Source organism: Erpetoichthys calabaricus, chromosome 11, assembly GCF_900747795.2.
Source record: "Erpetoichthys calabaricus chromosome 11, fErpCal1.3, whole genome shotgun sequence".
Classification (NCBI taxonomy): domain Eukaryota; kingdom Metazoa; phylum Chordata; class Cladistia; order Polypteriformes; family Polypteridae; genus Erpetoichthys; species Erpetoichthys calabaricus.
The window spans coordinates 163,050,175-163,063,816 of NC_041404.2; the positions used below are offsets into that span (position 1 = coordinate 163,050,175).

General features: G+C 37.1%; 1 protein-coding gene across 2 annotated transcripts in view; it reads left to right on the forward strand.

The window, feature by feature from the left end:
* The first annotated feature begins 209 nt into the window (after positions 1 to 209).
* The window catches only part of baiap3 (BAI1 associated protein 3), a 163,590-nt gene continuing 150,157 nt past the window's right edge, over positions 210 to 13,642 (forward strand). Inside the window, exon 1 of one of the 2 annotated variants that reach the window (XM_028814468.2) lies at positions 210 to 396. The gene's annotated coding sequence lies outside the window, so the exon portion shown is untranslated. Of the gene's footprint in view, positions 397 to 1,156; positions 1,583 to 13,642 lie in introns of those variants that run through there. The other variant, XM_051933963.1, reaches the window with a different exon arrangement.

Sequence of the window (13,642 nt, forward strand, 5' to 3'; positions counted from 1 at the left end):
GAGATAATAGAAAGAGAATTACAGGAAGCTGCTTCAAGTATGTCCAGGTGCTAAACAGAGAGAAAAAAAAAACGTGCTTGTGAGATTCCCCCCAGCAACAGCTCGGGCGAAGCTTTCTCTTGCACTTCCTGTAACCATATAAGGGAGAAGTGGGATTAACGGTGGAAGGAGAGAGGGGGGCATCTCTTGAAAAACCGAGAATCGATCGATCAGCAAAATAAAACCGTTTCGTGCTGCCACTTGTAAACTGTTAGAAGGATCGGCGGGGAAATCGAATCGAGCTCATTTTTCCCACTCATCGCTTGAAGAAAATAAAAAAGAAGGCTTTAAGACTCACGCTTGGATTCGGTATTCAGTAATAATAGTTTTAAAATTACTGTGCAGAAAATTTAACAGGTGAGTGTGGGGAGTGAATGGTGTATGTATGACTAGCTGATAAAGCGAGTAAATAACGTACGGGCAAGTCAAGTTAGGAGATGTTACAGTACAGGCTCTTTCACCGCAGATCGTTAAGATACAGCAATACGAGGAAAGTTGCTGTCCATGGTGCGATGAACAGCCTGTTGTGGCGGACTATTCCCAAAGCCAATTTCTTGCCTGAAGAAGGGGCCTGAGTTGCCTCGAAAGCTTGCATATTGTAATCTTTCTAGTTAGCCAATAAAAGGTGTCATTTTGCTTGGCTTTTCTCTCCAAAGCCAATTTCGAAATTATTTGTAATACGCTTGAATCCGGACCACCACACAACCCAGACTTGGCTAAGCGGCTTCATATAATGGACGGATGAATGTTGAAATGAATCCCCAGAGCTCAAGCAATCCTTTAAATGTGCAAGTTTGCTCAACGCGACTGTCTATATAATAAACAAACAACTTGGTAAGGCTGAGCGCGGACGCGTGTCGGTGTCTCGTCTGTGCGCCTGCGAGCGCGCGTGTCGGTGTCTTGTCTGTGAATGCCTGAGAGTAAATAGCTCAGTGATTAGACCTAAGCGTACGCAGCCGTAAATACTGCCTGCAAAAACAAACGGTGTTTTAGGGGATTTTTTTTTTTAATTTGCGTAATTACAAAGCATGAAACAGGAAAAGTTGATTCTTAGCAAATTCTCCAGTTTCGACTGCAAAAGGGAGGAGTCGCTTCTTCGAACGCCAAGTGCAAACGAGACGCCTCGCGTGTACAAACACAAACACGCCGGTCCGCAACTCATTTGCACGTTCCTTTTAACTCTGTTTAGTCAGATGCTTACCAGTAAATAATAATTACACATTCCGACAGAAAGCATCGACGTCCTTCAACTTCTTAACCCGTGAACTAAGCAGCTACAAACAGCCTTGTGCAGAGCCAACGTTTACTAGATAGGCATCGACAGGATAGCTTGATAACGATGACATGCCGCTGGGAGCCTGGCCAGACACTCGTGTAGTGGGCAGGCTGAAGGCGCCTGGCCCTACTCGGACAAACAGCAAGCCCAGTTTGGGCGGAAAGTTTTGACTCCTCGCCACTCCGAGTTCCGCGGAAACTGAAGGCAGCGAGGATTCATTTACGCGCAGGTTTGGACGTTACGTCAGTGGCAGAAAGTAAAACACGAGTAAGTTTACTAAATGTATTTATTTATTTTTTCATCTACAGTTATAATAAACAATATTCTGTAACGGTGTGCAGATAAAGTGGCAGTTTTAAACTTAGTTTAAGGGATTAATGTTGTTAGGTTTAATATGGCATTTACTATCATTTCGTTCAAGTTCAAGTTTATTGTAATCGCATGTTGTCCAACCTCGCCCCCGATTATTCTGAAGTCTGCTGGTTTTCGTTTCTGCCGCTTATAATAGAAATGTAACCTCCGGAATAAATGAACGAATTATATAATTAGACGGTTTAAAGTCGGCGTGTGAAGTCAGGAAAGCGATACAATGTTGATTTTGCACAATTTTCTCGAAAAAGAATGCAGACGCCGTTTCGGTTTGGTAGTTAAAATTAAGCGATATCTTCTTTTGTTGACTATAGGTTTTGCGCCCATTATTTAAAATAGCGCAGAATGTGTAATGCATTCAAACTAAATACTGTTCAATTATTTGCTTAACAGTCACTTTTATCCAAAATGACTTACAAGAGGGGTCAACATAATCGAGATAACATCAGTCTGGGGCACTGGACAAGGTTACAGTATTGCTTATCACAAGTGAAGTATTCAGAACAAAATACAAGCTAGTTACACTTTCTTAGCTACAAGAACCTAAATTTACTACACCAGAGGTTCTTCACACACTTCTTAAACATATTGAAGGGAGTCAGAATTTCAGATAGAAATGGGCTGCACATTCCATGAAAATAGTCTGGATTGAGATGTGATGCCATAAGATGCCTTTCCTCAGCAGACCTGAGTGGTTGAGAAGGAGCATAGGCCCTCACAAGTATCTCCATATATATAGGTGCTGAAGCATCAACTATTCTGAAGGTAAGTGTCAAGGATTTGAACTTAATATGTGCCATGAACATATAGAGTTGATGTGCTGTTATAGGGAACCAATGTATTGATCTGAAAAGAAGAGTGACATGTGCCTGCATTGAATGGTTGAGCACCATCTGTTGAATTGTTGAGCCAATCTGTTTTGAATAATTTGCAGCCAGCTTGGTGACACGTGCTGGTACTCTTGACATCAGAGAATTGCAGTGCTCCATACGCGACAACACCAAAGCCTAGACCAGGAATTGTGCTATATACCCTGTAAGAAACAGCCTGTGCTTGCTGATGTTCTATAGAGTGAATCTTCAAGACCGAGAGACCATTGCTGCGTGGTCAGTGAAAGACAGGTGGTCATCGATCACTACCCAGACTTGGCTGGTGTTAGCATTAAGGAGCAGAGTTCAACAGTGGTGGGGTGCTCAGTAGATGGATGTGCAGGGATAACAAGGTCTGTTTTTGCCAGGTTGAGCTGGAGATGGTGTTCCTTTCCCATCTTGCAATATTAGTGAGACATGCCAAGAGATTCTAGTTGATACTGCGTGGTTCTCTGGAGGAAATGATAGATACAGCTGGGTATAGACATAGTACTGATAACATAAACCATGACGTCATAAGATAGGACCTAGTAATGAGGTATACAAAAAGAAGAGAAGAGGGTCCAGAATCGATCCTTGTAAAACCCCCACGCTTGCCTCATGCACCATTGACATCTTTCATTGCCAGGGCACACAAAAGGAACTGCCCAAGTGGTGGGACTCAAACCATATGACAGCACACTTTGTGATCCCAAGGTCAGAGAAGCTGGCAAGGAGAATCTTGTGGTGGACTTTGTCAAAGGCAGAGGAGAGATTTAGCAAGATAAAGACAGATAACATGTTGGAATTACTAGCCAGCTGTAACTTCTTTTGAGAAGCAGTCATTCTGTCATTACTAGCAATATGTATGCTCATCATCAAGGGAATCCTTTTACATTTTTAACAAAATATGAATTCAACATTTCATTAGAAATTTTTACCATATTTGTAAAATATATTATAATTTTAAAAGGGAAACATTTAAACAATTTAAATATTCCTTGTTTCATGTTATCAAACTTGGTTTTACTAATTACAATTTGAGTACAAAAACAAAGTGACTAATAAAGAGGACCTCACTCAAAGGCAAGAACTAGCCTGAAGAAAGTTCTTAAGGATCAGGGCTGGAGACTCAAAATATGTTCAAAAGCTCCATTCATGTATTTGTTTTCTTTATTTTTTTTATTTGTAAATGTGTACATGATCATGACAATCTAAGATTACAGCATTTTGTGTAGTGATGTGGAAATGTGGAATAGGAATGTATGAGTGACATTCATAGTGGATGTACATTATTAATTTCTACGGTAAAGTCTTTGAATAAGTATATCTTTCATTTTGAGTAAAGTAGGATTCAGTGTATTTTGGGTTTGAAATTTCTAGTTGGACCATACCTGAATTTTTGTGAAGAGCTCTGTAACATTAACATTAACTTAGCTAACAAATCATATATGTCCTTCTTTTGGTAATAGCTAATGAGGCATGAAAGTTCATGCACCATTCATGTCGCACAAAATCAATCAAACAACGTAATGCTGGTACATGGTCGGACTTGACTGGCATCAGAACACTGTAGTATCCACTGACATCATCATCATCTAACAGAATACGGCAATATAGTTGTAAACATTAAGTGAAGTGAGAAGCTTACAACCACAGGCTTGTCCAGGAAAATATCAACTATGAGCTGCCTAAATTGAAAGGACAACATCTCAGAATCATCCATCCATCCATTTTCCAACCCGCTGAATCCGAACACAGGGTCACGGGGGTCTGCTGGAGCCAATCCCAGCCAACACAGGGCACAAGGCAGGGAACCAATCCCGGGCAGGGTGCCAACCCACCGCAGGACACACACAAACACACCCACACACCAAGCACACACTAGGGCCAATTTAGAATCACCAATCCACCTAACCTGCATGTCTTTGGACTGTGGGAGGAAACCAGAGCGCCCGGAGGAAACCCACGCAGACACGGGGAGAACATGCAAACTCCACGCAGGGTGGACCCGGGAAGCAAACCCGGGTCTCCTAACATTTAGAATCAAATAGCCTTTTCAATGAAAAAAGACAACCACAATAACACATAAAGAACACACAAACTACACACACAGCATGACTCATGTACAAGACTGGGGCTGTCCAGTGCTAATGAATGCATGAGGCCAGAAAACAGTTGAAAAAATTATTTTCTACATACATGTTCTGTCTGTATTAGAACTTTACACTTTTGTAAAACAGTAGTGTCATAGTGCTAGCTTATTTTCTATAAAGGGAAAGGTGGACATGTTAAACGTCTTTGATGGATTTTTCAAATTTAGTGGCATCATGCAGGTCCCCTTCAGTAAAATGGATGAAGATCATGATATTTCTCAACTGTATTCTGATCAGTGTAATGACTTGTGTGCAATGCATTCCTGGTATTGGTTTTCAAAAGTACTGTGGCTGCGTTTATGGGAGCACATGGCACTGGAATTTTCATATTATATCCCTGGCATAGCCTTGACAGGGAAAAGCTGAAACTGTAACTTAAACAGACAATTAAAAAAATAAAAAGTAGTCCTAATTTTAATACAGTAAATAAGTACTATTATGTTGGGTGTTCTTGGCATAAATTAGTAAAACGTTGCTGAATAACATATTAACTCGAGAATTTTAATTACATTCAAAGTGAATGATGAGATGCAAATGTATTCTTACATTTTACACTACACTACAGCACAAACATGGCCAGGTAAACATTTTTAAGAGTATATGCTTGTTTTAAATAATTATTTTTTACTGCCAAATTAAAAATGTCCATTTCCTAGTTTTAAGTAAAGAAATAAAATTTCCAGAAATACCTTTCACATTCATCATTCTATTCTTTCAGCTTATGAGAAAACAAGCCATAATAGAAAATTTCTGCAGATGTTAATATATCAGTATAGAAATCTGATCATTTCTTTTGTGCCTTTTAAAAGCTATGTCATGTCAGCTAGCATAGGGCGTAAGGCAAGAACAAACCCTGGACATGATGCTATTCCATCACAGGTCGAACACACACAAAAACCAAACACACACTAGGGCCAATTTAGTGTTGTCATTTCATCTAATGTGCATGTCCATGGAGAGTGGGAGGAAACAGGGGCACCCAGAGGAAACCCAGGCAGAAATGGGAAGAACATCCAAACTCCAAGCAGAGAGGACCCAGGATTTGAACCCTGGTCTCCTTACTGTGAGGCATAAAATCTATGTTTGTTATAAATGCAAAAAAAAAAAATACCAGTTTTGGGCATTTTTTAACTGATTAAGTTAATTGTTTGCATTTTTTATAATCCATTCAACATGGGAATATTAACTTTTTCAAAATAATTTTTGAGGTTCATTCTTCCATATAAAATGATGCATGCATGTGTTTCAAATGATGAGATTTCATTTGTCCAGTTTTGTAGAACTTTGTCATCATGTTAGATAGACCTGAAGCTAATATCCAGGTATCCTGGGCAAGTTCAAGTAATACAGGACATCTGAATTCATGAATGTTTTGCTTATCTGTGTTTCTTCCTAGGGTTTTGTTAGTGTAAAGCCTTATAAAGCAATTAAAGAGAATACTAAATTGTTTTTAAAATGCACATTAATTCTGACTCAGATTTTTGCTTGTCATTATAAATGTGCACCAAAAATAGTAAGACAAATTATTTTTGAATTAGGTCAAGAAAAAGAGGTTTACAGAAATTATACTTTTTTCAGTGTAATGCTGTATCTATGCTTTTAAACCTTCCCTCCTTTCATCAAATATATTTGATTAATATGTTTTTAACTACCTAGGGATAAATTCCTATTTAAATCTGAAAGGGTTTTGTTTCCTTTTGACCATATAGATATGATTACAATATATTGTTAACTAAGAAGCTTTTGGAAAAAAAAACAACAGAGTTTCTCACTGACTACAGACTACAGGTTGACTGCAGGGTTTTTTCCATTGTGACTAGAATTACTTAACAATTTTATCTGGTAACTTTGGAAGGGCAGGGGCAGCAGATCATGTTGGTAATTGTGCTCCAGAGATTCTACAGGCAAGGTTATCAGTACAGAAAGAAGAGTGACAATTTCTTAAGTGGCAACATACTATAATAATGTATTTTCTAAGGGCCCTAGACAGCAGGAAACTCTGGAGATTTCAAGGGAGGCCTAAACCACTATTGAAAGAGACAGTCAGAAAGAAAAAAGTTATAGAAGGCTTGCAGTGGGTGCACATCTTCCTAGCAGACTGGTGGCAGTACAGTGTCCTTAGCTGGGGTCAGGTTTCTCATTTGACTTGAACGATAATTCTCCTGCCCAGCCTGTAGGTGGAAGTACACAGTTGTCCCTTTAAGGATGCAGACAAATGATAAGATGTCTTTAAAGAACAGGTTTTTCAATAGCTCCTGAGGGCCGAAGACTGCAAGGACACAAGGAGGTGCCAGGCACTTGTAATCAAATAATGGGTGCCCTTGATTCTGGAAATTGCCACAAGAATGGTTTTAAAGCTTCCTAGGACTGTAATATACTTTGTTTAACGTGGAAATAGGTCAGGGTCATGAAGAAAACAGAGCTTGTAAACGGGAAGTGGTTTGGTGTGGTTCCTACAGACTTAGTTTTTTCTCTATGGAAAATTTTCAGAGTACTCTGTATATATGACAATACTACTATAAATACTATTACAATGTACTACTAATACTAATGCTACATTAGAAATGGGCAGATAGGCAAGCCACTTCACTGGATGGGGGGTTTAAAGAAACAACAGACATTCTTTTGTAGTTTGTTTTCTCCCTGTTTAGCCCTCCCTTGTCTTTAATTGTGATAATAAGCACATCATTTTTTATACTTTTGTGCTTTATAGTATCACTGTGGACAGATGCCTTTAGGGTGGTGTTTCCTGTTTCACAGGGTACTACATCTTTCACTTGCCTAATTTTTTTTCCTTACACTGGTCAGAAACTCACTATCTGAGTTACTGCTAGATTGACTTAATGGAGCTTCCTTTTGGTATATGGTGTTTGTTGTTAATTTTACTTTATCATTACAGTCATCAATAATATACATTCTATTTGTTAATTGATTTGTTGTGCAATATTTGGTACAATACTGTACTTGCAAAGAATTGAGTGTCAAAAGTAAATTGAGAGCTGCTTAGTTCAGGGTTGATATCTATTGTGTACACAATGCAAATTCTCTTTGTCATTGAGTCTTAATAAACATTTTTTGTAAATATTAATTTAAGCCGTTATGCAATTCCAATTAGGTCGTGTACTCTTTGATAACATAATTGAAAGCCTGGGATTGAGGACAGCACTCCACTCTTTTCAGTTTGCCTATTGTAATCCCTTTCTGCATTGAAAATTTAGCTTTTTTGGCGCATATGCATTATTTTGTATCTGTAACCTTGCATTAGCAAGTTGAATAAATACAATATTTTAATTACTTATTATAATAATGAAGTTATATTTGTGTAAATGCCTTGTTCTTACTGTATTTAGAAGCTTATGGTATACTAAGTATCAGTATTAACTTAGACAACCAGTTACGGGCAAATTGATATGCCATGGATCGATCTATCTATCTATCTATCTATCTATCTATCTATCTATCTATCTATCTATCTATCTATCTGTCTGTCTGTCTATCTGTCTGTCTGTCTGTCTGTCTGTCTGTCTGTCTGTCTGTCTGTCTGTCTGTCTGTTGCCTGTGACATTTAGTAGAAGTGTTTATACTCAAGCATTCTACTAAAATACTCACTAAATATTATAACATCTTTTTCTTTAATGGCAGTTGACTATCATTGAAACACTAAATGGTTATAAAATTAGAGTTGCATACAAGTCATGTCATGTTATTTTCTACTCCTCCTAATCCAGACCCTTGGTTTGGAGTGGAGCCTACCCCAGCTAGCATAGGGCGTAAGGCAGGAACAAATCCTGGACAGGGTGCCCGTCCATTGGAAGCTGTGATGTATTCAGTCCTGTACTGTTTAATTTGAGAAGCTAAGAGCTGATTGATCATTTTTATCTTAAAGTACTTTGAAGGAATCTCTTCAACAGTGAAAATGATATGGCAATTTATTCTCCCTCCTTCTGTACTCAGTGTAGTCTAGTCTCCATCTAGGTCCTTGGTAGTAGCTTTACTGTGGTAGTTTCTGGGAATCTTTAAAAGGTATCAAAGTATATTTGTCAAAGGATCTCTGGAGTCTGAGAATATAAGTTGGTTACAGCCTTTGGTGTAGGAAGAATCTTGTTGAGAGAACCTAAGAGAGCTATGTGACCTTAATTGCCTCAACACTTTATACCATATACTATCTCACTGTTCCACAGACCCTTCAAATTTCTACCCCTCATGTTTAATGTTATACAGTATTTTATCATTTTGCCTTCTTGAATTCCTTCTTTGCATTATATTTTTCAAATGATTGATAGATAGATAGATAGTCACAACTGCAAGCATAGTCTGTCTCTTCACAGGGAAAAGAATTACGTGCTTTACAGCAGTCTAACACCTCTCACTTTCTGCCCCCAAAAAATGCAGGTATAACAGACAATAACTTTGAATAGTTCTGTTCAGTTAAAACGACTGACATATTCTTTCAAAAATTAAAGAAAGAATTTAACATCTTTTTAATAGTGCCATTTAATTGTTCTAATAGTAACAAAAAGTCTATGTGTACATTGGCTTAAGGAGCAGACATTAGAAAATTAGAAAAATATCACATTTTTTGGAAAATCATCCAGTCATATTATGACTTTGTGCCAATTCATACCAATGAGAGAAGAGGCACCTTCAAATTATTTTTTGTATAGTTTATTTCACTGAGGTCAGGCAATATAAGTTATGGCAAATCGCATTAATACTTGGATCATTTCTGCTGGCCATTAACAGTGTACAGGAGTTTTGTAAGGATGCTTTCATTGTGACACATTTTGGGTCCTTTGATATGAAAAGAGTAATATTTAAATGCTATAGGCTATCTGAACATAATTTTTGTTAAGTACGTAGTTACCCTCTTGCCAGTAATACAAGCATTTGCTAATGGGCTTTCATTACTATAATATGCATTTTACAGGGAATGTAAACACGGAGTGTGTTTCCATGTACATGATAGTTCATTCAGCTTAATGATTTCCCCTTTCCATCCAACTATCACCAAATCTTAAACCATTTAGGCATTGGCTGGATGAAAAAGAACAAGTTATTTGAAGTAAATACTAAGCCACCAGCTTGTTTAACACCATCTAGCAACTGTGGGACCTGTGGAAGTGTGAAGACAACAAAAGCCTTGTGCCACACTTGTGGCTACTTGTTGATGTATGCTTGAATTAATTTAGAATATTCTGAGGTAAAATATAGCACCAAAAGGTTATCAGGTACACGAAATATAGTAGCTATTTGTAAAAATGTAAAGGTCACACTGAGTAAGAACCTATATAAGCGGCGCAGAAGCACAAGGCTGGAACAAACCATGGATAAGATCACAGTTTATGGCAGGGAAGATGTCCGTAATCAGAATAGGTCAATTTAGAAGTGCCAAATAATTTAACAAATATAATATATAATATATAATGCTTTGCACAAGCTGAGAAAGATGTTATGAGTGATTGAATTCCATTCTTTGTCTGAAATATTAACTGAGGGGTCATTTTCCCATTGTTGCCTAAGACTGTCTAGGGCTTTGCTCTGTAAATGAGTTGATAAATAGAAGTGCTACCAATATTGTCTTCATTATAGTCAGAAATATGCTAATAAATCAATTTTAATATTTTTGTTAAATCTTAATGTGTATTTATAATTTTGTTTGTTATATTGGTGATGACATGTTGTCTTTATTTTGAATGTTCGTTTTTCATGGTCAATGCCCTTTTGTGTCCTTGTCATCATGGTGCTTCCATTTTGGAGCTTTGCTGCTGAGTGTTACCAGGTACATAATGTGTGTTCTACATGATTTACGATGTCATGATTCTCATTCTGTAAAAAATGGCTGTTTGCATTAAATAGCATCTGTGCTCAAGCAACCAACTAACTTAAGTTCATATTCTCTTTTTCATTTAATTTTGTTCTTTGACTTTGGGTGTAGTGTACTCTCTGTACTTTGGTGATCAGTCTTAATATTTGTACTCTCACTTTGTTAGCAAGTTGAGTATTCATTAACTAAAACCACAAAGAATTTTTCTTTCCACCATTTTTACTAAGTCTACTTTCTGAGAGGACTTAAACTTAATAGTTCTCTTTGAACTTGACAATTTCTAGCTGAAATATATTTAAGTGTAGATACTGAGGAAGATTAGGAAAGATGTGCAGGTTACTTTTGACAAAGTTTCTAAATTGTACATAAAAAGTGGAATTTATATTTAAGCCATAGTTAATCCAAGGATATAAATATAATATATATTTACACGAGGGATGTTAAAAAAGTTTACGAATTTTTTATATTTTCGTTGGAAAAGAAGGCAGGAGGAGTAGTAATTGGGCATTAAAAAGTTGGTACAATGCTGGTAAAATTGTATTGCAAGCAAAGGTGACTACATAGAAAAGTAGTGTAATTTGTTTTTGAAATTCTTAATAAATAGAGGTAAAAAAGTGTGGAAACTTTTTTAACGTCCCTTGTATATCCTCTTTAATAAAATCCCTTTGTGCGTCCAGGAGTCCGTGTGTGTGTGTCTTCTGGTGAAGTGCGCATGCGCGGGGCTTCTGGTGAAGTGCGCATGCGCGGGGCACAGTGTGATGCACGATATTACTGTCAGAGAAAGTTAGAGGCGTTTTACGGAAATACAAGCCAGTATTACTGCGGGAGGAAATTAAAGGTACACAACACAGTGATGCATATTACAGCCACATACAACCCAGTACTACTGTCAGAGGAGATTAAAGGCATATTACCGACGTGCACGCCTGTATTACCGCCAGAGAAAATTAAAGGTATATTACAGACGTCCAAGCCAGCGGACGTACAAGACAGTATTACTGTCACAGAAAATTAAAGACACACAATACACGGCGGTAGCCCACGAAGAACGGTCAGCTGAGCAAGTAAACATCAACAAAAGAAAGGCTGAAAGAAAGAAAAATACGACCAACAAAAAGAATGAGGTCAATGATCCCAAGAGCTCCTTTCCATGAATAGATAGATAGATAGATAGATAGATAGATAGATAGATAGATAGATAGATAAGCAAATGGATGCATTTCTCTTACCTTTTGTCTTCCTCCATATTTGCAGAATATGAATATTTGCAACCTGGTAGTAAAACTGGGTTAGGGCATGTCGTACTACCCTCGGATTTAGATCTTTACAATGTCATCCTTTTATGTATTTCACATGTACAAGATTGCAACTGTATCTCACTTCATTAAATGGTTAGTTAACAAGTAGAAGGTTTGGAAAAATATTTATTTTAATAGTATTCATTCTCCCAGCTAAAGATAACCAAGTAGATGACCACCTATAAACATCCATCCATCCATCCATCCATTTTCCAACCCGCTGAATCCGAACACAGGGTCACGGGGGTCTGCTGGAGCCAATCCCAGCCAACACAGGGCACAAGGCAGGAAACAATCCTGGGCAGGGTGCCAACCCACCGCAGACCTATAAACATGTGGGTTTTAATTAATGCCATTCTGTTGCAGGAATTAAATTAGATCTTTACATTTTCTTATCACTGAAACTCTGAGATATCTGTACTGTGCTGAGACAATAAACAAAAAATGATCTTTTGATTTACAATTACATTGAAGAGATGTTTACTGAAAAGTGTGCACTTATTTAAATTAATTTTGAACCTGCTGATATTGTAAAATTCTTGAATTAAATTTAATAATATTGAAAATGAAGAGTTCGGAACTGTGCTAAAGCATGTCATGTCATCCTCACAGAGAGAAGTTTTTTGTTACATTTCTTCCTTTATGATTCCATCCGTTATGAAAGCATTGGCAAAAGCAGATAGCCCTGTCTGGTTCTGCATACTAAGATGAAATATTCAGAATTTATATTGTTCACAAGAACAGAGGCTTTTAGGCTAGAATATAAAAATTTGATACAAAAAGATACATTGGGTCCAAACTCATATTTGCTTAGTATAGTAAAAAGATATCTTCATTTCAGTCTAGCACATGATTTATCTCTATCACATCCGGAGATAATAAAATCTTTCAAAACTCAGATATGACATAGAAATTTTGATAAAATGTCTTTTTTCACTTATTTAAACATGATTAGCATTAATGTGGTTAATTTAATAAACAACATTTTACAAAAATCCACTCGATAGCTGTCTGGTTCTGCAGCTTTCTTGATTTTGTAAAGAATTAATAACACTTGGATTTTGAATAGTATGTGGCAATACAACTCTTAAGATTGTGTACATAAAAATTAATTATTTATAAGTGGTGTGACAGTGTTTTGTAGTTGCCTTCAAAATGTCCCTGGGACCTTAAACAAACTTACTAATATCCATACCATGTTTCAAAATCTCAGTTGAAAATTGTCTATAATGCCAGCTGGCTTATTGACAACTGGTCCCTAGATATCTTCTTTTGATTTACAAATAATTTTCTTTACTTTGGAATTTTAGTCTAATGAATTTGAAACAATACATAAGCACTAAAGGGCAATCATATTGAATAAGCCACTTATTGAGCATGAGTCAAGTTGTTTCTTTCATTCTAAAACACTCAATATGTTTATGAAATGTAATTATTAATCTTTTTCTTAGAAAGTAATTACTTCACATGATATTTGTTTTGTTCTATATATCATTGGTGGGTCTGTTAGTTGCTATTTTGTGTGTGCCTACATAAAACATCTTTAACAAAATATTCACTGGTCAGTTGTCTGGAGCCATTTTATCATTACATGGTTGTGAATAGCATTGGGCAAAAGGAAGTTACTAACCTTGTACATGTGTGCTTGACTGAGTCCTACGGTGGACCAGCCCCTCACCATAAGACTCATCTACACCCACATCAAACCTACGTAATCTTTCCATTCATCCTAACATACATGTATTTGGGATGTGGTAGGAAACTGGTCAACAAGCATTTTGCTACTGGGATTCTTTCACCTGTATTTTAACAAATTTCACTTGCTGACTCCA